This window comes from Anomaloglossus baeobatrachus, chromosome 9 (assembly GCF_048569485.1).
Source record: "Anomaloglossus baeobatrachus isolate aAnoBae1 chromosome 9, aAnoBae1.hap1, whole genome shotgun sequence".
NCBI classification, from domain to species: domain Eukaryota; kingdom Metazoa; phylum Chordata; class Amphibia; order Anura; family Aromobatidae; genus Anomaloglossus; species Anomaloglossus baeobatrachus.
Genome location: NC_134361.1, coordinates 165,894,704 through 165,914,979, shown reverse-complemented (window position 1 = coordinate 165,914,979; position 20,276 = coordinate 165,894,704). Strand labels below are relative to the sequence as shown.

The window sequence follows — 20,276 nt, the reverse complement described above, 5'->3', positions numbered from 1 at the left end:
GCTGCGCAGCAGAAGTTGTTCTTTGGGTGGGAGGGTGGGCTAGTGTAAGGAGGGGGCAAGCTCTTTTTTTCCCGGGTGGTAGGGGGATGACAGGAGAAGGGATGCGGGTGGTGAGAAGGGTACAGAGGGCAGGGTTTGGGGGCTGGGAAGGAAAGGGAAAAGATTAGGGTTTGGGGATGATGAAAGGGCTTTCTACGGGTAAGGATGGCAAAGGGTGGCAGTGACGGAAAGTCAGGCAACCTGTCCTGTCCGTCTTTTTGTATCGTGAATTGGAAAGACTGCAAGGGGGAGGGGAGTTGCTTGCGCCCTAAAGGAGGAGTTATTCAGATTCATTGCAGTGGGGGGCGGCGGCTGCAAAACGCACCATTCTTCTTGTTTTTGCTCTGCAAAGCAGCCTTTTCAAGGGTTGGCTTGGGTGACAAAATGTCTTCTGTAGGCGTGGGTTTGTCTCCCTCTCGCTCTCTCTCCCTAAGATGTGTCCGGCATAGGCCAGGGTGCCACTCGAGGCCCAAACCAATTCTGGTTATCGCTTCTCGGCCTTTTGGCTAAGATCAAGTGTAGTATCTGTTCTTATCAGTTTAATATCTGATACGTCCCCTATCTGGGGACCATATATTAAATGGATTTTTAGAACAGGGAGATGGAAAAAGAGCTTGCTCTGTCCACTCCACGCATTGACCTGGTATTGCAGTACCTCCAGGACCGGTGCACCCCTTCTTAACCCAGTTTCCAAAAGCAGAACTCAATTCACCTGATTCATATTAGCCCGGTTTAATGAATTGGAAGAAAGCATACGTCTTCATATGCACCTCAATTTGGCCCATTCACTTTTCACACTTCCTCCTTTTGTTTTTTATCTTTCACACTTTTGACTTTCTTTATTCATCCAAATAGCAAACTCATCACCACTCAACCTGACCAACTCGGCTATGTCCCGTGCTGCAGTTCTCTGTCTTATCTAGATCATTTGCAATTGAATGGAATAGATCCCTTTTGGACAAAGTGGATTCACCTGCTGCTGCAGTGACCACAGGTGTGATAAGATCTAGAATTGGCATCTGGTGCGATCTCTCCGCTTCCACTCCAAAGAAAATTACCTGTTTATTCCTATCATGCATTGGTTTTTGGGGTTTTCTTTGAGTAATGATGATCTCTTTAGTAGTCTGTTGGCGCCCTCTCCTGGAGGAATAGTTTGCTTGCTCTTGGACATTCTAAAAGAGAGGTCATGATAGACATTGAGCTTCTGAGCTCAATTGGGGACAGTCATGGGTGATGAATGTTTGCAACCTGCTGCAAAGCCTCATACCGCAATATAAGGAACGTCAAATACTAAGAAAGGGCGGCCTATGAAAGAATTACTACTTTCAATAAGTACACTTAAACGGCTAATTGGGAATAGAAAAACTGTAAAAAGCCCTCTGAGAAAGCCCCCCTCTAACCTTTGATAGTAAGTTTTTCTGTAGTCTGCCTGTTGATGTATTTTCCGTTTGAACTGTGCACAACATGAAGAGACGGAACACTGGCGGCTTGTCACAATGCCCCCGCTGACATCACAATAGCGCTGCTGCCTAGAAAACAAGCTGCGCAGCAGAAGTTGTTCTTTGGGTGGGAGGGTGGGCTAGTGTAAGGAGGGGGCAAGCTCTTTTTTTCCCGGGTGGTAGGGGGATGACAGGAGAAGGGATGCGGGTGGTGAGAAGGGTACAGAGGGCAGGGTTTGGGGGCTGGGAAGGAAAGGGAAAAGATTAGGGTTTGGGGATGATGAAAGGGCTTTCTACGGGTAAGGATGGCAAAGGGTGGCAGTGACGGAAAGTCAGGCAACCTGTCCTGTCCGTCTTTTTGTATCGTGAATTGGAAAGACTGCAAGGGGGAGGGGAGTTGCTTGCGCCCTAAAGGAGGAGTTATTCAGATTCATTGCAGTGGGGGGCGGCGGCTGCAAAACGCACCATTCTTCTTGTTTTTGCTCTGCAAAGCAGCCTTTTCAAGGGTTGGCTTGGGTGACAAAATGTCTTCTGTAGGCGTGGGTTTGTCTCCCTCTCGCTCTCTCTCCCTAAGATGTGTCCGGCATAGGCCAGGGTGCCACTCGAGGCCCAAACCAATTCTGGTTATCGCTTCTCGGCCTTTTGGCTAAGATCAAGTGTAGTCCCTTCATTGGGTTTGCCTTGGTCTTGGCTGGGAGGGGCCCGGGCTTGCACGACCGCCGGCCTCGGGGATTGTTGCGCCTTTTGGTGCTTACGTCCCCTTATGGCTGGTGGTTCCTGGGCTCGGGAGGCGATCACCTGCGGCACTGCGCTTTTGTGTGGTGGCCGATGTCCGTTTTCTGAAATTTGCGGATGTAATCAAAAAAAAAAAAAAAAAAAATCTGTTCTTATCAGTTTAATATCTGATACGTCCCCTATCTGGGGACCATATATTAAATGGATTTTTAGAACAGGGAGATGGAAAAAGAGCTTGCTCTGTCCACTCCACGCATTGACCTGGTATTGCAGTACCTCCAGGACCGGTGCACCCCTTCTTAACCCAGTTTCCAAAAGCAGAACTCAATTCACCTGATTCATATTAGCCCGGTTTAATGAATTGGAAGAAAGCATACGTCTTCATATGCACCTCAATTTGGCCCATTCACTTTTCACACTTCCTCCTTTTGTTTTTTATCTTTCACACTTTTGACTTTCTTTATTCATCCAAATAGCAAACTCATCACCACTCAACCTGACCAACTCGGCTATGTCCCGTGCTGCAGTTCTCTGTCTTATCTAGATCATTTGCAATTGAATGGAATAGATCCCTTTTGGACAAAGTGGATTCACCTGCTGCTGCAGTGACCACAGGTGTGATAAGATCTAGAATTGGCATCTGGTGCGATCTCTCCGCTTCCACTCCAAAGAAAGTTACCTGTTTATTCCTATCATGCATTGGTTTTTGGGGTTTTCTTTGAGTAATGATGATCTCTTTAGTAGTCTGTTGGCGCCCTCTCCTGGAGGAATAGTTTGCTTGCTCTTGGACATTCTAAAAGAGAGGTCATGATAGACATTGAGCTTCTGAGCTCAATTGGGGACAGTCATGGGTGATGAATGTTTGCAACCTGCTGCAAAGCCTCATACCGCAATATAAGGAACGTCAAATACTAAGAAAGGGCGGCCTATGAAAGAATTACTACTTTCAATAAGTACACTTAAACGGCTAATTGGGAATAGAAAAACTGTAAAAAGCCCTCTGAGAAAGCCCCCCTCTAACCTTTGATAGTAAGTTTTTCTGTAGTCTGCCTGTTGATGTATTTTCCGTTTGAACTGTGCACAACATGAAGAGACGGAACACTGGCGGCTTGTCACAATGCCCCCGCTGACATCACAATAGCGCTGCTGCCTAGAAAACAAGCTGCGCAGCAGAAGTTGTTCTTTGGGTGGGAGGGTGGGCTAGTGTAAGGAGGGGGCAAGCTCTTTTTTTCCCGGGTGGTAGGGGGATGACAGGAGAAGGGATGCGGGTGGTGAGAAGGGTACAGAGGGCAGGGTTTGAGGGCTGGGAAGGAAAGGGAAAAGATTAGGGTTTGGGGATGATGAAAGGGCTTTCTACGGGTAAGGATGGCAAAGGGTGGCAGTGACGGAAAGTCAGGCAACCTGTCCTGTCCGTCTTTTTGTATCGTGAATTGGAAAGACTGCAAGGGGGAGGGGAGTTGCTTGCGCCCTAAAGGAGGAGTTATTCAGATTCATTGCAGTGGGGGGCGGCGGCTGCAAAACGCACCATTCTTCTTGTTTTTGCTCTGCAAAGCAGCCTTTTCAAGGGTTGGCTTGGGTGACAAAATGTCTTCTGTAGGCGTGGGTTTGTCTCCCTCTCGCTCTCTCTCCCTAAGATGTGTCCGGCATAGGCCAGGGTGCCACTCGAGGCCCAAACCAATTCTGGTTATCGCTTCTCGGCCTTTTGGCTAAGATCAAGTGTAGTATCTGTTCTTATCAGAACAAACTGAGCTAGCTACACTTGACGAGATACGATCAGGGAGACGAGCTCCGAAGCCCAGCCGAGACCGGAAGAGGGAGATCGGACGGAAGAAGAGCTTGGCAGAAAGAAGCAAGAAGACGAAGGCTCGGAGAAGACTTGGGGAGACCAGAGGAACTTCGAGGAGGAACACAGCGGGAGAAGACACCCGGAGAAGAATCCAAGATCCAGCTCCGGGAACTCAAGCAGGAACCAGCCATGGCAAGCAAGCCAGAGAAGGCAGCCAAGAAGGCTCAGGACCCAGGGACCTCCAGGAAGGCTCATCCAGAGGCTTCTTCGGCCCAAGAGGCCCCTACCTCCGACGCCAGCCAGCCGGAGGGAGCCCGGACGCCGCCTGAAAAGGCTCCAACCCTGGAGCCTTGGATGCGGCAGACGGTCGCCCTGAAGCTGAAGGCGGTGGATGGTAGGTTGCCGGACATGTCCAGCGACGTGTTCTGCAAGAAGATGATTCTGGATCAGGGCTTCTCCAGGGCGGAAACCCTGAGTGTCCAGACCTTCATGACTGGCATTTTTCTGGTAACCTTTGCCACGGTGAATGCCTGCAGGAGATACTGGGAGGCGATGAACGCAGCGATGCCGGACTCCCCTTTTCATTCTTTTTTAGGATCCTGTCCTATACAGAGGGATGAGAAGAGGATCACGGTCTCCATGCGGAACCCGCACACCCCAGGAAGAGACATCTCCACGTTCCTGGGACGTCTCTGCACAGTGGTGAGGGAGCCATCCCACATCCTTAACGGCAACGGATTCTGGACGGGTAAGTGGTCAGTAACCGTTCGACTCTACAGGGAACCAGCATCCGAGGATGGTCTCCAGCACCTGCCCCCGACATTCTCTCTGGGAAACTCCTTTGGTCTCATCTACTACCCGGACATGCCACACAACTGCAGGAAATGTGGCAGGAAAGGGCATTCGATGAAGACCTGCAAGGAGGACGCCTGCAGGGTTTGCCGGGTGACAGGACACAGCTCCAAGGACTGCCCAAAGAAGAAGACTTGCAACCTATGTGGACAGGCGGACCACCTTTACAAGGACTGCCCACAGCGGGAGAAATCCTGGGCAAGGGTTGCCGCGGCGACCCAGTATCGGGTAGTCACAGCTTCGTCGACCAAGGCAGCTACGACCAAGGCCACAGAGGCCAAGGACAAGGCGGCCAAGAACCCAGCGACCGTGGCTCCAGCCGATGCCCCAGCAGCCACGGAGTCCAGGGAAAAGAAGGGTAAGAAAACTGTTGCCCCCTCCCTGGTCCCCCCCCCTGTCACCCCTGTCCAAACCCCTCCCCCCCCGGCCAACCCTACTGAGGATTCCACTACCTCCACCTCATTTCCCTACTCCTCAGTTGGTCTCCTCACCCCCCCCCCAAAGCCCACTCTCCCTCCCCAGACCATGAGAGCAGAGGGCCTCAGCACTCTTGCACTTTTCACCGAGGAGGATTTTCCAGCTCTTGTCTCCTCAGGTACAGGCCAAAGGAAAAGGAAGGTGGAAGATAGTCCTGTCGCAGAACCTTCCAAGCTGTTCATTGTGGACCCCAATCCACCCCAGGAAGAGGAGGATGGCCTCCTCCCAGAACCGGACGTGTTGGAGCAGATGGTGGAGTCCCTTGTGGCCGAAGAAGAAATGGAGGAGTCGGAAGCCACTGAGGCACCATCCCTGCTCGATCAGCTAGAAGAAGAGGGTCTGCTGGAGATACCCTTACCAGCAGGTGCCAAAGAGGAAGAACCGCCCGACCGGAGTGGTAACTAAGGCACACCGCCTGCTCTAACTTTCTCTTTCCTCCAATGACTGCTAACATTAACATCTTTTCCATTAATGTTAGGAGCATCAGAGACAAGTTCCGACGTCAGACAATTTTTGCGTTCCTTAACACTCAGTCTAGTGATGTATTTTTCCTGCAGGAATGCTCCCTTCCCTCCTCTAGGTCCTTCAACCATCTGGCCAGGGAGTGGACCCATGGCCCATCCTACTGGTCTGGCGGGGGCGACTGTAGGTCCGCGGGGGTCGCCGTGCTGATCAGGGGAAGCGCCTTCACATTGGACTCTGTTCAGGAAATCGTCTGCGGCAGGTTACTGCTCGTGGATGGCACCTGGGCGGGAGAACCTGTCAGGTTCATCAATGTGTATGCTTCTCCTGTGAAGAGCGATCGACTGGAGCTCCTCCAAGCCCTGCGCCCTCAGCTCGCTACCGCCAGGACGGTAGTGATGGCCGGGGATTTCAACTGCCCGATTGAGGAGGATGGACGCAGTTCTGGAACGGCTGCCAAGTTGGACGTCACATCCAAACTGCTCATTGAGATGGTGACCGAAGCCTCTCTTGTGGACGTTGTTGGCTCCATCGGACACGGATCCGTGAACTATTCATGGTGCCGATCCGATGGCTCGCTGCGTTCCAGGATTGACTTTGTGTTTACCTCTCGGGCGGTTGGGCGGAGTGGGCACTCGATGGTCCCCTGCTTCTTCTCTGACCACAGAGCCATTCACTTTCAAGGTGTGCTGGGCCATGGCTTCCCCATTGGCCCGGGCTCCTGGAAGCTGAACTGCTCTCTGCTGGAAAAGGGTGAGATTCTGGAGGAGCTTAGAGCTGCCTACTCCACGTGGCGGGCCTACAAGGCGGGCTTCCAGTCTGTTTCTGACTGGTGGGAATACGTTAAACTCGAGTTCCGTTTCTTCTTTCAGGCAAAGAGTCAACAACAGGCGTGTCTGAAGAGGAGGGACTTCAGGAGACTCCAGCGTGAGCTGCGTTCCCTGCAGGACCTTCTTCGATGCGGCTGGGACGTGAGAGAGGAGCTGGAGGAGACTAAGAGGAGCCTGAAAAGGCACTTCAAGGAGGAGTCCGAGCGAATTGTCTTCCGTTCCAAAGTGGAGAACCTGGAGAAGGGTGAGAAATGTAACTCGTTCTTTTTCAGGAAACTCCACGCCGGTCACACGCCCATGAATGAACTACGAGACGAGAGTGGAAGCATACGACGCGGGAAAGAGAATGTGATGAAGGTCGTCAGCGACTTCTACAGCGAACTCTACGCCCGCAAGACTACTGACCCCGAGGCCGCCGATAAGTTCCTGTCAGGTATCACTAACCATCTTGACCCTTCAGACGCGGCGGCCATGGACGTTCCTCTGACGGTGGACGAGCTGCTCTCGGCCGCCAAATCCTTTAGTTCTGGCAGGACACCGGGCAGTGACGGCCTCCCAGCAGAGCTCTATGTAGCGCTGGGAGACCTAATCTGTCCGGACCTGTTAGGGCTGTATGAGGAGATGGTGGTGGAGGGCAGAATGCCTCCATCTCTGAGGGAAGGAATGGTCACGATCCTGTACAAGCGTAAAGGAGAGAGGTGCGACCTGAAGAATTGGCGTCCCATCACCCTTCTGAATGTCGACTACAAGATCCTGGCCAAGACGATGGCAACGAGACTGAAGACGGTTATCGGACGGATCATCCACCCGGATCAGACCTGCGGCATCCCCGGACGCCGCATCGCAGACAGCCTGGCTCTCATGCGGGACACGGTCGAGTACATCAAAGCCCGCCGGGTGCACGCAGCCCTGATCTCGTTGGATCAGGAAAAGGCCTTCGACCGTGTTTCCCATGAGTTCCTGGGCAAAGCTCTGCACAGGTTAGGTTTGGGTAACATGTTTTGTTTGTATGTCCAACTAATGTATTTTGATATTCACAGCTCGGTGTTGGTAAACGGCTGGAAGACTGACCCCTTCCCGGTCCTCTCAGGGGTCAGACAAGGCTGTCCTCTGTCACCTCTTCTTTTTGTTTGTGTTATAGAACTCTTTGCAGAGGCTATCCGGCGGAATGGAGAGATCAGAGGGATCACCGCACCAGGACCAGAACGCTTCGAGGTCAAGTGCTCGCTCTACATGGACGACGTGACCGTCTTCTGCGCGGACCGGCGCTCAGTCGACACCCTCGTCCAGACCTGTGAGACCTTCGGACGGGCTTCGGGAGCCAAAGTCAACTGTGGGAAGTCGGAAGCCATGCTCTTCGGGGACTGGCAGCCGGCCTCTTCCGCCCCCTTCCCTTTCAGCATCCAGCCGGATTTCATCAAGGTTCTTGGAGTCTGGTTCGGGAAGGAAGGAGCAGCCCTCAAGTCCTGGGAGGAACGCTTGACCAAGATCACCCAACGGATCGGTCTGTGGAGCCTCAGACGCCTCACCTGTGAGGGCAAAGCACTGGTCCTGCGTAACGAGGTACTGCCCGTGCTGCAGTACACGGCCCAGGCCTGGCCCCCCCTTGCCACCGTGTGCAGGGCCATTACCAGGACGGTGTTTCGTTTTGTCTGGGGATCCAAGATGGACAGAGTAAAGCGGAGCATCATGTACAAGGATCCTCGCAAGGGTGGGAAGGGCGTACCCGATATCCCCACCCTCCTGCGATCCTCCTTCGTATGTGACTGCGTTCGCCGAACTCTGCGAGTCAAGAGAGGTTCTGCGGGTGGGTCCATGTCTCGCTTCTTCCTGCTCCCCCTTTGGAGACGGTTAGGCTGGGACAAGTGGGACAGCTCCGTCCCCTACAACTGGACGGCGCCATGGTTCTACGGAGACGTGGTTCGGTTTGTGAGGGAACACCAACTGGAGGGACTCAAGCCTGATTTGTGGAAGCCAAAGACTATCCACAAACTCATCAGAGCCAAGGACGAAATGGAGAACATTCCAGGACTTCATCACGACACACTGGAGACTGTTTGGACAAACGTGTCATCGGCTGGATTGACCAACGGGCACAAGGACTTGTCATGGATGGCGATACAGGGCGGACTGCCCGTCCGGTCATTCATGCACGCCCGGAACCTGTGCAAAACCCGGTACTGCCCAAGGTGCCCCTTCGTGGAGGAAACATCGCTGCACGCCTTTTGGGACTGCCGTTTCGCACAGCGCCTGTTGGTTGCCCTGGAGGATGACCTGAGGAACTCCGTCCCCAGAGGGAGCCTATCGTACCATTCCGTACTTTATGGACTCTTCCCTGGGACTCACACCGTTGGAGCCATCCAGGAGGCTTGGCGCCTTATGAACTGCTTTAAGGACGCTATTTGGGTCGCCAGGAACCGGCTCATCTTGAAGAGGGAGAGGATGTCTATCCAGGATTGCCGCAGGCTGATCCACAACCTGCTCAGAGACTATTCCATCATGGACAGTCCGGACGACAGCGCCGAGGAGGAGGTTTAGGCCTCTTCCATGCCCCCTCCCTCCTTTTCCCGTTATGTGCGTCTTTCAATAAAGCTTCGGGCCTGTGATTTCCCCACCCTATCCCCCTTTTCCCCTACCCCCATCCCCCAATCGCCGGTTCGTCGTTATTTATTGTCTAACTTTTTCTTTCAGCTTGAGTGTTATGGATAAGCATAGGAGCGTGATGTATAGTTTAGTGCGTCGTACTCTATGGCTATGTAAGAAGGATTGTATATTTCTGTGTGTACGGGGCTGCGGCACTGTACACGGTTTGTTACCTTTTTGTGAGTAGTGCATGATAATAAAGATGCTGTTAAATCAAAAAAATCTGTTCTTATCAGTTTAATATCTGATACGTCCCCTATCTGGGGACCATATATTAAATGGATTTTTAGAACAGGGAGATGGAAAAAGAGCTTGCTCTGTCCACTCCACGCATTGACCTGGTATTGCAGTACCTCCAGGAACGGTGCACCCCTTCTTAACCCAGTTTCCAAAAGCAGAACTCAATTCACCTGATTCATATTAGCCCGGTTTAATGAATTGGAAGAAAGCATACGTCTTCATATGCACCTCAATTTGGCCCATTCACTTTTCACACTTCCTCCTTTTGTTTTTTATCTTTCACACTTTTGACTTTCTTTATTCATCCAAATAGCAAACTCATCACCACTCAACCTGACCAACTCGGCTATGTCCCGTGCTGCAGTTCTCTGTCTTATCTAGATCATTTGCAATTGAATGGAATAGATCCCTTTTGGACAAAGTGGATTCACCTGCTGCTGCAGTGACCACAGGTGTGATAAGATCTAGAATTGGCATCTGGTGCGATCTCTCCGCTTCCACTCCAAAGAAAGTTACCTGTTTATTCCTATCATGCATTGGTTTTTGGGGTTTTCTTTGAGTAATGATGATCTCTTTAGTAGTCTGTTGGCGCCCTCTCCTGGAGGAATAGTTTGCTTGCTCTTGGACATTCTAAAAGAGAGGTCATGATAGACATTGAGCTTCTGAGCTCAATTGGGGACAGTCATGGGTGATGAATGTTTGCAACCTGCTGCAAAGCCTCATACCGCAATATAAGGAACGTCAAATACTAAGAAAGGGCGGCCTATGAAAGAATTACTACTTTCAATAAGTACACTTAAACGGCTAATTGGGAATAGAAAAACTGTAAAAAGCCCTCTGAGAAAGCCCCCCTCTAACCTTTGATAGTAAGTTTTTCTGTAGTCTGCCTGTTGATGTATTTTCCGTTTGAACTGTGCACAACATGAAGAGACGGAACACTGGCGGCTTGTCACAATGCCCCCGCTGACATCACAATAGCGCTGCTGCCTAGAAAACAAGCTGCGCAGCAGAAGTTGTTCTTTGGGTGGGAGGGTGGGCTAGTGTAAGGAGGGGGCAAGCTCTTTTTTTCCCGGGTGGTAGGGGGATGACAGGAGAAGGGATGCGGGTGGTGAGAAGGGTACAGAGGGCAGGGTTTGGGGGCTGGGAAGGAAAGGGAAAAGATTAGGGTTTGGGGATGATGAAAGGGCTTTCTACGGGTAAGGATGGCAAAGGGTGGCAGTGACGGAAAGTCAGGCAACCTGTCCTGTCCGTCTTTTTGTATCGTGAATTGGAAAGACTGCAAGGGGGAGGGGAGTTGCTTGCGCCCTAAAGGAGGAGTTATTCAGATTCATTGCAGTGGGGGGCGGCGGCTGCAAAACGCACCATTCTTCTTGTTTTTGCTCTGCAAAGCAGCCTTTTCAAGGGTTGGCTTGGGTGACAAAATGTCTTCTGTAGGCGTGGGTTTGTCTCCCTCTCGCTCTCTCTCCCTAAGATATGTCCGGCATAGGCCAGGGTGCCACTCGAGGCCCAAACCAATTCTGGTTATCGCTTCTCGGCCTTTTGGCTAAGATCAAGTGTAGTTTGGGAGGGTACTACCTTGGTTGGTGTTGAAAGGTGCCAGGGTATTGCACAACTGCTGGCCTTGGGGGAGTGTGCATCGTAGGATGTCATAGCCCTCTTGTGACGGACAGTTACCTGGGCAACGAGAGGCGATCGCTTTATTATTTTCAAACTCATCCTTCAAAAAAAAAAAAAAAAAAAAAAAATCTGTTCTTATCAGTTTAATATCTGATACGTCCCCTATCTGGGGACCATATATTAAATGGATTTTTAGAACAGGGAGATGGAAAAAGAGCTTGCTCTGTCCACTCCACGCATTGACCTGGTATTGCAGTACCTCCAGGACCGGTGCACCCCTTCTTAACCCAGTTTCCAAAAGCAGAACTCAATTCACCTGATTCATATTAGCCCGGTTTAATGAATTGGAAGAAAGCATACGTCTTCATATGCACCTCAATTTGGCCCATTCACTTTTCACACTTCCTCCTTTTGTTTTTTATCTTTCACACTTTTGACTTTCTTTATTCATCCAAATAGCAAACTCATCACCACTCAACCTGACCAACTCGGCTATGTCCCGTGCTGCAGTTCTCTGTCTTATCTAGATCATTTGCAATTGAATGGAATAGATCCCTTTTGGACAAAGTGGATTCACCTGCTGCTGCAGTGACCACAGGTGTGATAAGATCTAGAATTGGCATCTGGTGCGATCTCTCCGCTTCCACTCCAAAGAAAGTTACCTGTTTATTCCTATCATGCATTGGTTTTTGGGGTTTTCTTTGAGTAATGATGATCTCTTTAGTAGTCTGTTGGCGCCCTCTCCTGGAGGAATAGTTTGCTTGCTCTTGGACATTCTAAAAGAGAGGTCATGATAGACATTGAGCTTCTGAGCTCAATTGGGGACAGTCATGGGTGATGAATGTTTGCAACCTGCTGCAAAGCCTCATACCGCAATATAAGGAACGTCAAATACTAAGAAAGGGCGGCCTATGAAAGAATTACTACTTTCAATAAGTACACTTAAACGGCTAATTGGGAATAGAAAAACTGTAAAAAGCCCTCTGAGAAAGCCCCCCTCTAACCTTTGATAGTAAGTTTTTCTGTAGTCTGCCTGTTGATGTATTTTCCGTTTGAACTGTGCACAACATGAAGAGACGGAACACTGGCGGCTTGTCACAATGCCCCCGCTGACATCACAATAGCGCTGCTGCCTAGAAAACAAGCTGCGCAGCAGAAGTTGTTCTTTGGGTGGGAGGGTGGGCTAGTGTAAGGAGGGGGCAAGCTCTTTTTTTCCCGGGTGGTAGGGGGATGACAGGAGAAGGGATGCGGGTGGTGAGAAGGGTACAGAGGGCAGGGTTTGGGGGCTGGGAAGGAAAGGGAAAAGATTAGGGTTTGGGGATGATGAAAGGGCTTTCTACGGGTAAGGATGGCAAAGGGTGGCAGTGACGGAAAGTCAGGCAACCTGTCCTGTCCGTCTTTTTGTATCGTGAATTGGAAAGACTGCAAGGGGGAGGGGAGTTGCTTGCGCCCTAAAGGAGGAGTTATTCAGATTCATTGCAGTGGGGGGCGGCGGCTGCAAAACGCACCATTCTTCTTGTTTTTGCTCTGCAAAGCAGCCTTTTCAAGGGTTGGCTTGGGTGACAAAATGTCTTCTGTAGGCGTGGGTTTGTCTCCCTCTCGCTCTCTCTCCCTAAGATGTGTCCGGCATAGGCCAGGGTGCCACTCGAGGCCCAAACCAATTCTGGTTATCGCTTCTCGGCCTTTTGGCTAAGATCAAGTGTAGTATCTTTCGAAAAGGTGGTTTAAGGCTCCGGCCACCTTAGTACAATGATGCAATGCACACTGGAAGGTTGCGCTTGTTAGTACTTTGGGAGGATAGTATATCCATCTAGAGGAAACCATGGCCCTACCAGGATCGAGGCTATTAGACTGAGTAAGTGTGGGGGTTATGGTGCAATGTGCCCCAGGAATGGACACCCTGGAGGGAGTCTGAACTTGCTAGGTTGGGACCCTGGTAAGCCTCAGACTCTGTCGCACGCCGCGCCTTGCCTATTCATACTTTCCAAGCATATTGCCCTATCCCGGCCTTCTGGCTAAGAAGGGAAATTTTTATAATCCCGGTCGGAGGTCCGGTCAGCTTTGGGCTGAGAAACCAACACCCGGTTGGAGGTCCGGGTCAGCTTTGGCTGAGAAACCAACACCCGGTTGGAGGTCCGGTTAGCCTTGGGCTGAGAAACCAACACCCGGTTGGAGGTCCGGTCAGCCTTGGGCTGAGAAACTAACACCCGGTTGGAGGTCCGGTCAGCCTTGGGCTGAGAAACCAACACCGGTTGACGGTCCGGGCAGTCTCGGCTGCGAAACCAACGACTAGTAGCTCCCTACTCCACTTGGGTAAGATGCCTCGGTGGACGCTGGGAGCAACAACAAGGCTCAACCAGGCTTCGGCTTGGGGGAGCACCGAAGATCCCTGACCCTCGCTGTGGCCTTCTGGCTCGGAGGGACGGGGTTGATTTTTGGGGATCCTCTTCTCACGGAGGGGTCCACACGAATCCTAGCCTTTGCACTGTTTTTGGTGTGACTTCGGTCATGCATTTTTGCGGTGCTTTGGAAAGCTTCATTAAATAAAAAAATCTGTTCTTATCAGTTTAATATCTGATACGTCCCCTATCTGGGGACCATATATTAAATGGATTTTTAGAACAGGGAGATGGAAAAAGAGCTTGCTCTGTCCACTCCACGCATTGACCTGGTATTGCAGTACCTCCAGGACCGGTGCACCCCTTCTTAACCCAGTTTCCAAAAGCAGAACTCAATTCACCTGATTCATATTAGCCCGGTTTAATGAATTGGAAGAAAGCATACGTCTTCATATGCACCTCAATTTGGCCCATTCACTTTTCACACTTCCTCCTTTTGTTTTTTATCTTTCACACTTTTGACTTTCTTTATTCATCCAAATAGCAAACTCATCACCACTCAACCTGACCAACTCGGCTATGTCCCGTGCTGCAGTTCTCTGTCTTATCTAGATCATTTGCAATTGAATGGAATAGATCCCTTTTGGACAAAGTGGATTCACCTGCTGCTGCAGTGACCACAGGTGTGATAAGATCTAGAATTGGCATCTGGTGCGATCTCTCCGCTTCCACTCCAAAGAAAGTTACCTGTTTATTCCTATCATGCATTGGTTTTTGGGGTTTTCTTTGAGTAATGATGATCTCTTTAGTAGTCTGTTGGCGCCCTCTCCTGGAGGAATAGTTTGCTTGCTCTTGGACATTCTAAAAGAGAGGTCATGATAGACATTGAGCTTCTGAGCTCAATTGGGGACAGTCATGGGTGATGAATGTTTGCAACCTGCTGCAAAGCCTCATACCGCAATATAAGGAACGTCAAATACTAAGAAAGGGCGGCCTATGAAAGAATTACTACTTTCAATAAGTACACTTAAACGGCTAATTGGGAATAGAAAAACTGTAAAAAGCCCTCTGAGAAAGCCCCCATCTAACCTTTGATAGTAAGTTTTTCTGTAGTCTGCCTGTTGATGTATTTTCCGTTTGAACTGTGCACAACATGAAGAGACGGAACACTGGCGGCTAGTCACAATGCCCCCGCTGACATCACAATAGCGCTGCTGCCTAGAAAACAAGCTGCGCAGCAGAAGTTGTTCTTTGGGTGGGAGGGTGGGCTAGTGTAAGGAGGGGGCAAGCTCTTTTTTTCCCGGGTGGTAGGGGGATGACAGGAGAAGGGATGCGGGTGGTGAGAAGGGTACAGAGGGCAGGGTTTGGGGGCTGGGAAGGAAAGGGAAAAGATTAGGGTTTGGGGATGATGAAAGGGCTTTCTACGGGTAAGGATGGCAAAGGGTGGCAGTGACGGAAAGTCAGGCAACCTGTCCTGTCCGTCTTTTTGTATCGTGAATTGGAAAGACTGCAAGGGGGAGGGGAGTTGCTTGCGCCCTAAAGGAGGAGTTATTCAGATTCATTGCAGTGGGGGGCGGCGGCTGCAAAACGCACCATTCTTCTTGTTTTTGCTCTGCAAAGCAGCCTTTTCAAGGGTTGGCTTGGGTGACAAAATGTCTTCTGTAGGCGTGGGTTTGTCTCCCTCTCGCTCTCTCTCCCTAAGATGTGTCCGGCATAGGCCAGGGTGCCACTCGAGGCCCAAACCAATTCTGGTTATCGCTTCTCGGCCTTTTGGCTAAGATCAAGTGTAGTATCTGTTCTTATCAGTTTAATATCTGATACGTCCCCTATCTGGGGACCATATATTAAATGGATTTTTAGAACAGGGAGATGGAAAAAGAGCTTGCTCTGTCCACTCCACGCATTGACCTGGTATTGCAGTACCTCCAGGAACGGTGCACCCCTTCTTAACCCAGTTTCCAAAAGCAGAACTCAATTCACCTGATTCATATTAGCCCGGTTTAATGAATTGGAAGAAAGCATACGTCTTCATATGCACCTCAATTTGGCCCATTCACTTTTCACACTTCCTCCTTTTGTTTTTTATCTTTCACACTTTTGACTTTCTTTATTCATCCAAATAGCAAACTCATCACCACTCAACCTGACCAACTCGGCTATGTCCCGTGCTGCAGTTCTCTGTCTTATCTAGATCATTTGCAATTGAATGGAATAGATCCCTTTTGGACAAAGTGGATTCACCTGCTGCTGCAGTGACCACAGGTGTGATAAGATCTAGAATTGGCATCTGGTGCGATCTCTCCGCTTCCACTCCAAAGAAAGTTACCTGTTTATTCCTATCATGCATTGGTTTTTGGGGTTTTCTTTGAGTAATGATGATCTCTTTAGTAGTCTGTTGGCGCCCTCTCCTGGAGGAATAGTTTGCTTGCTCTTGGACATTCTAAAAGAGAGGTCATGATAGACATTGAGCTTCTGAGCTCAATTGGGGACAGTCATGGGTGATGAATGTTTGCAACCTGCTGCAAAGCCTCATACCGCAATATAAGGAACGTCAAATACTAAGAAAGGGCGGCCTATGAAAGAATTACTACTTTCAATAAGTACACTTAAACGGCTAATTGGGAATAGAAAAACTGTAAAAAGCCCTCTGAGAAAGCCCCCCTCTAACCTTTGATAGTAAGTTTTTCTGTAGTCTGCCTGTTGATGTATTTTCCGTTTGAACTGTGCACAACATGAAGAGACGGAACACTGGCGGCTTGTCACAATGCCCCCGCTGACATCACAATAGCGCTGCTGCCTAGAAAACAAGCTGCGCAGCAGAAGTTGTTCTTTGGGTGGGAGGGTGGGCTAGTGTAAGGAGGGGGCAAGCTCTTTTTTTCCCGGGTGGTAGGGGGATGACAGGAGAAGGGATGCGGGTGGTGAGAAGGGTACAGAGGGCAGGGTTTGGGGGCTGGGAAGGAAAGGGAAAAGATTAGGGTTTGGGGATGATGAAAGGGCTTTCTACGGGTAAGGATGGCAAAGGGTGGCAGTGACGGAAAGTCAGGCAACCTGTCCTGTCCGTCTTTTTGTATCGTGAATTGGAAAGACTGCAAGGGGGAGGGGAGTTGCTTGCGCCCTAAAGGAGGAGTTATTCAGATTCATTGCAGTGGGGGGCGGCGGCTGCAAAACGCACCATTCTTCTTGTTTTTGCTCTGCAAAGCAGCCTTTTCAAGGGTTGGCTTGGGTGACAAAATGTCTTCTGTAGGCGTGGGTTTGTCTCCCTCTCGCTCTCTCTCCCTAAGATGTGTCCGGCATAGGCCAGGGTGCCACTCGAGGCCCAAACCAATTCTGGTTATCGCTTCTCGGCCTTTTGGCTAAGATCAAGTGTAGTATCTGTTCTTATCAGTTTAATATCTGATACGTCCCCTATCTGGGGACCATATATTAAATGGATTTTTAGAACAGGGAGATGGAAAAAGAGCTTGCTCTGTCCACTCCACGCATTGACCTGGTATTGCAGTACCTCCAGGACCGGTGCACCCCTTCTTAACCCAGTTTCCAAAAGCAGAACTCAATTCACCTGATTCATATTAGCCCGGTTTAATGAATTGGAAGAAAGCATACGTCTTCATATGCACCTCAATTTGGCCCATTCACTTTTCACACTTCCTCCTTTTGTTTTTTATCTTTCACACTTTTGACTTTCTTTATTCATCCAAATAGCAAACTCATCACCACTCAACCTGACCAACTCGGCTATGTCCCGTGCTGCAGTTCTCTGTCTTATCTAGATCATTTGCAATTGAATGGAATAGATCCCTTTTGGACAAAGTGGATTCACCTGCTGCTGCAGTGACCACAGGTGTGATAAGATCTAGAATTGGCATCTGGTGCGATCTCTCCGCTTCCACTCCAAAGAAAGTTACCTGTTTATTCCTATCATGCATTGGTTTTTGGGGTTTTCTTTGAGTAATGATGATCTCTTTAGTAGTCTGTTGGCGCCCTCTCCTGGAGGAATAGTTTGCTTGCTCTTGGACATTCTAAAAGAGAGGTCATGATAGACATTGAGCTTCTGAGCTCAATTGGGGACAGTCATGGGTGATGAATGTTTGCAACCTGCTGCAAAGCCTCATACCGCAATATAAGGAACGTCAAATACTAAGAAAGGGCGGCCTATGAAAGAATTACTACTTTCAATAAGTACACTTAAACGGCTAATTGGGAATAGAAAAACTGTAAAAAGCCCTCTGAGAAAGCCCCCCTCTAACCTTTGATAGTAAGTTTTTCTGTAGTCTGCCTGTTGATGTATTTTCCGTTTGAACTGTGCACAACATGAAGAGACGGAACACTGGCGGCTTGTCACAATGCCCCCGCTGACATCACAATAGCGCTGCTGCCTAGAAAACAAGCTGCGCAGCAGAAGTTGTTCTTTGGGTGGGAGGGTGGGCTAGTGTAAGGAGGGGGCAAGCTCTTTTTTTCCCGGGTGGTAGGGGGATGACAGGAGAAGGGATGCGGGTGGTGAGAAGGGTACAGAGGGCAGGGTTTGGGGGCTGGGAAGGAAAGGGAAAAGATTAGGGTTTGGGGATGATGAAAGGGCTTTCTACGGGTAAGGATGGCAAAGGGTGGCAGTGACGGAAAGTCAGGCAACCTGTCCTGTCCGTCTTTTTGTATCATGAATTGGAAAGACTGCAAGGGGGAGGGGAGTTGCTTGCGCCCTAAAGGAGGAGTTATTCAGATTCATTGCAGTGGGGGGCGGCGGCTGCAAAACGCACCATTCTTCTTGTTTTTGCTCTGCAAAGCAGCCTTTTCAAGGGTTGGCTTGGGTGACAAAATGTCTTCTGTAGGCGTGGGTTTGTCTCCCTCTCGCTCTCTCTCCCTAAAATGTGTCCGGCATAGGCCAGGGTGCCACTCGAGGCCCAAACCAATTCTGGTTATCGCTTCTCGGCCTTTTGGCTAAGATCAAGTGTAGTATCTGTTCTTATCAGTTTAATATCTGATACGTCCCCTATCTGGGGACCATATATTAAATGGATTTTTAGAACAGGGAGATGGAAAAAGAGCTTGCTCTGTCCACTCCACGCATTGACCTGGTATTGCAGTACCTCCAGGAACGGTGCACCCCTTCTTAACCCAGTTTCCAAAAGCAGAACTCAATTCACCTGATTCATATTAGCCCGGTTTAATGAATTGGAAGAAAGCATACGTCTTCATATGCACCTCAATTTGGCCCATTCACTTTTCACACTTCCTCCTTTTGTTTTTTATCTTTCACACTTTTGACTTTCTTTATTCATCCAAATAGCAAACTCATCACCACTCAACCTGACCAACTCGGCTATGTCCCGTGCTGCAGTTCTCTGTCTTATCTAGATCATTTGCAATTGAATGGAATAGATCCCTTTTGGACAAAGTGGATTCACCTGCTGCTGCAGTGACCACAGGTGTGATAAGATCTAGAATTGGCATCTGGTGCGATCTCTCCGCTTCCACTCCAAAGAAAGTTACCTGTTTATTCCTATCATGCATTGGTTTTTGGGGTTTTCTTTGAGTAATGATGATCTCTTTAGTAGTCTGTTGGCGCCCTCTCCTGGAGGAATAGTTTGCTTGCTCTTGGACATTCTAAAAGAGAGGTCATGATAGACATTGAGCTTCTGAGCTCAATTGGGGACAGTCATGGGTGATGAATGTTTGCAACCTGCTGCAAAGCCTCATACCGCAATATAAGGAACGTCAAATACTAAGAAAGGGCGGCCTATGAAAGAATTACTACTTTCAATAAGTACACTTAAACGGCTAATTGGGAATAGAAAAACTGTAAAAAGCCCTCTGAGAAAGCCCCCCTCTAACCTTTGATAGTAAGTTTTTCTGTAGTCTGCCTGTTGATGTATTTTCCGTTTGAACTGTGCACAACATGAAGAGACGGAACACTGGCGGCTTGTCACAATGCCCCCGCTGACATCACAATAGCGCTGCTGCCTAGAAAACAAGCTGCGCAGCAGAAGTTGTTCTTTGGGTGGGAGGGTGGGCTAGTGTAAGGAGGGGGCAAGCTCTTTTTTTCCCGGGTGGTAGGGGGATGACAGGAGAAGGGATGCGGGTGGTGAGAAGGGTACAGAGGGCAGGGTTTGGGGGCTGGGAAGGAAAGGGAAAAGATTAGGGTTTGGGGATGATGAAAGGGCTTTCTACGGGTAAGGATGGCAAAGGGTGGCAGTGACGGAAAGTCAGGCAACCTGTCCTGTCCGTCTTTTTGTATCGTGAATTGGAAAGACTGCAAGGGGGAGGGGAGTTGCTTGCGCCCTAAAGGAGGAGTTATTCAGATTCATTGCAGTGGGGGGCGGCGGCTGCAAAACGCACCATTCTTCTTGTTTTTGCTCTGCAAAGCAGCCTTTTCAAGGGTTGGCTTGGGTGACAAAATGTCTTCTGTAGGCGTGGGTTTGTCTCCCTCTCGCTCTCTCTCCCTAAGATGTGTCCGGCATAGGCCAGGGTGCCACTCGAGGCCCAAACCAATTCTGGTTATCGCTTCTCGGCCTTTTGGCTAAGATCAAGTGTAGTATCTGTTCTTATCAGTTTAATATCTGATACGTCCCCTATCTGGGGACCATATATTAAATGGATTTTTAGAACAGGGAGATGGAAAAAGAGCTTGCTCTGTCCACTCCACGCATTGACCTGGTATTGCAGTACCTCCAGGAACGGTGCACCCCTTCTTAACCCAGTTTCCAAAAGCAGAACTCAATTCACCTGATTCATATTAGCCCGGTTTAATGAATTGGAAGAAAGCATACGTCTTCATATGCACCTCAATTTGGCCCATTCACTTTTCACACTTCCTCCTTTTGTT

General features: G+C 49.6%; 6 non-coding genes and 6 pseudogenes across 6 annotated transcripts; all 12 read left to right on the top strand.

The window, feature by feature from the left end:
• The first annotated feature begins 525 nt into the window (after window positions 1-525).
• LOC142252763 (U2 spliceosomal RNA) lies at window positions 526-716 on the top strand. Its single transcript, XR_012726130.1, has one exon. It is a non-coding gene; the product is annotated as a U2 spliceosomal RNA (small nuclear RNA).
• Window positions 717-2,104: 1,388 nt separating this feature from the next.
• Window positions 2,105-2,244, top strand: LOC142253762 (U2 spliceosomal RNA; annotated as a pseudogene).
• A 64-nt stretch (window positions 2,245-2,308) lies between these two features.
• On the top strand, window positions 2,309-2,511 carry LOC142253487 (U2 spliceosomal RNA; annotated as a pseudogene).
• A 1,388-nt stretch (window positions 2,512-3,899) lies between these two features.
• On the top strand, window positions 3,900-3,989 carry LOC142253610 (U2 spliceosomal RNA; annotated as a pseudogene).
• A 5,443-nt stretch (window positions 3,990-9,432) lies between these two features.
• Window positions 9,433-9,638, top strand: LOC142252971 (U2 spliceosomal RNA; annotated as a pseudogene).
• Window positions 9,639-11,194: 1,556 nt separating this feature from the next.
• On the top strand, window positions 11,195-11,401 carry LOC142253388 (U2 spliceosomal RNA; annotated as a pseudogene).
• Window positions 11,402-12,789: 1,388 nt separating this feature from the next.
• LOC142253656 (U2 spliceosomal RNA) lies at window positions 12,790-12,931 on the top strand (annotated as a pseudogene).
• A 701-nt stretch (window positions 12,932-13,632) lies between these two features.
• On the top strand, window positions 13,633-13,825 carry LOC142253302 (U2 spliceosomal RNA). The gene has a single exon (XR_012726603.1). It is a non-coding gene; the product is annotated as a U2 spliceosomal RNA (small nuclear RNA).
• Window positions 13,826-15,213: 1,388 nt separating this feature from the next.
• On the top strand, window positions 15,214-15,404 carry LOC142252423 (U2 spliceosomal RNA). The gene has a single exon (XR_012725801.1). It is a non-coding gene; the product is annotated as a U2 spliceosomal RNA (small nuclear RNA).
• A 1,388-nt stretch (window positions 15,405-16,792) lies between these two features.
• Window positions 16,793-16,983, top strand: LOC142252761 (U2 spliceosomal RNA). The gene has a single exon (XR_012726128.1). It is a non-coding gene; the product is annotated as a U2 spliceosomal RNA (small nuclear RNA).
• A 1,388-nt stretch (window positions 16,984-18,371) lies between these two features.
• Window positions 18,372-18,562, top strand: LOC142252422 (U2 spliceosomal RNA). The gene has a single exon (XR_012725800.1). It is a non-coding gene; the product is annotated as a U2 spliceosomal RNA (small nuclear RNA).
• A 1,388-nt stretch (window positions 18,563-19,950) lies between these two features.
• LOC142252420 (U2 spliceosomal RNA) lies at window positions 19,951-20,141 on the top strand. Its single transcript, XR_012725798.1, has one exon. It is a non-coding gene; the product is annotated as a U2 spliceosomal RNA (small nuclear RNA).
• The last annotated feature ends 135 nt before the right edge of the window (window positions 20,142-20,276 follow it).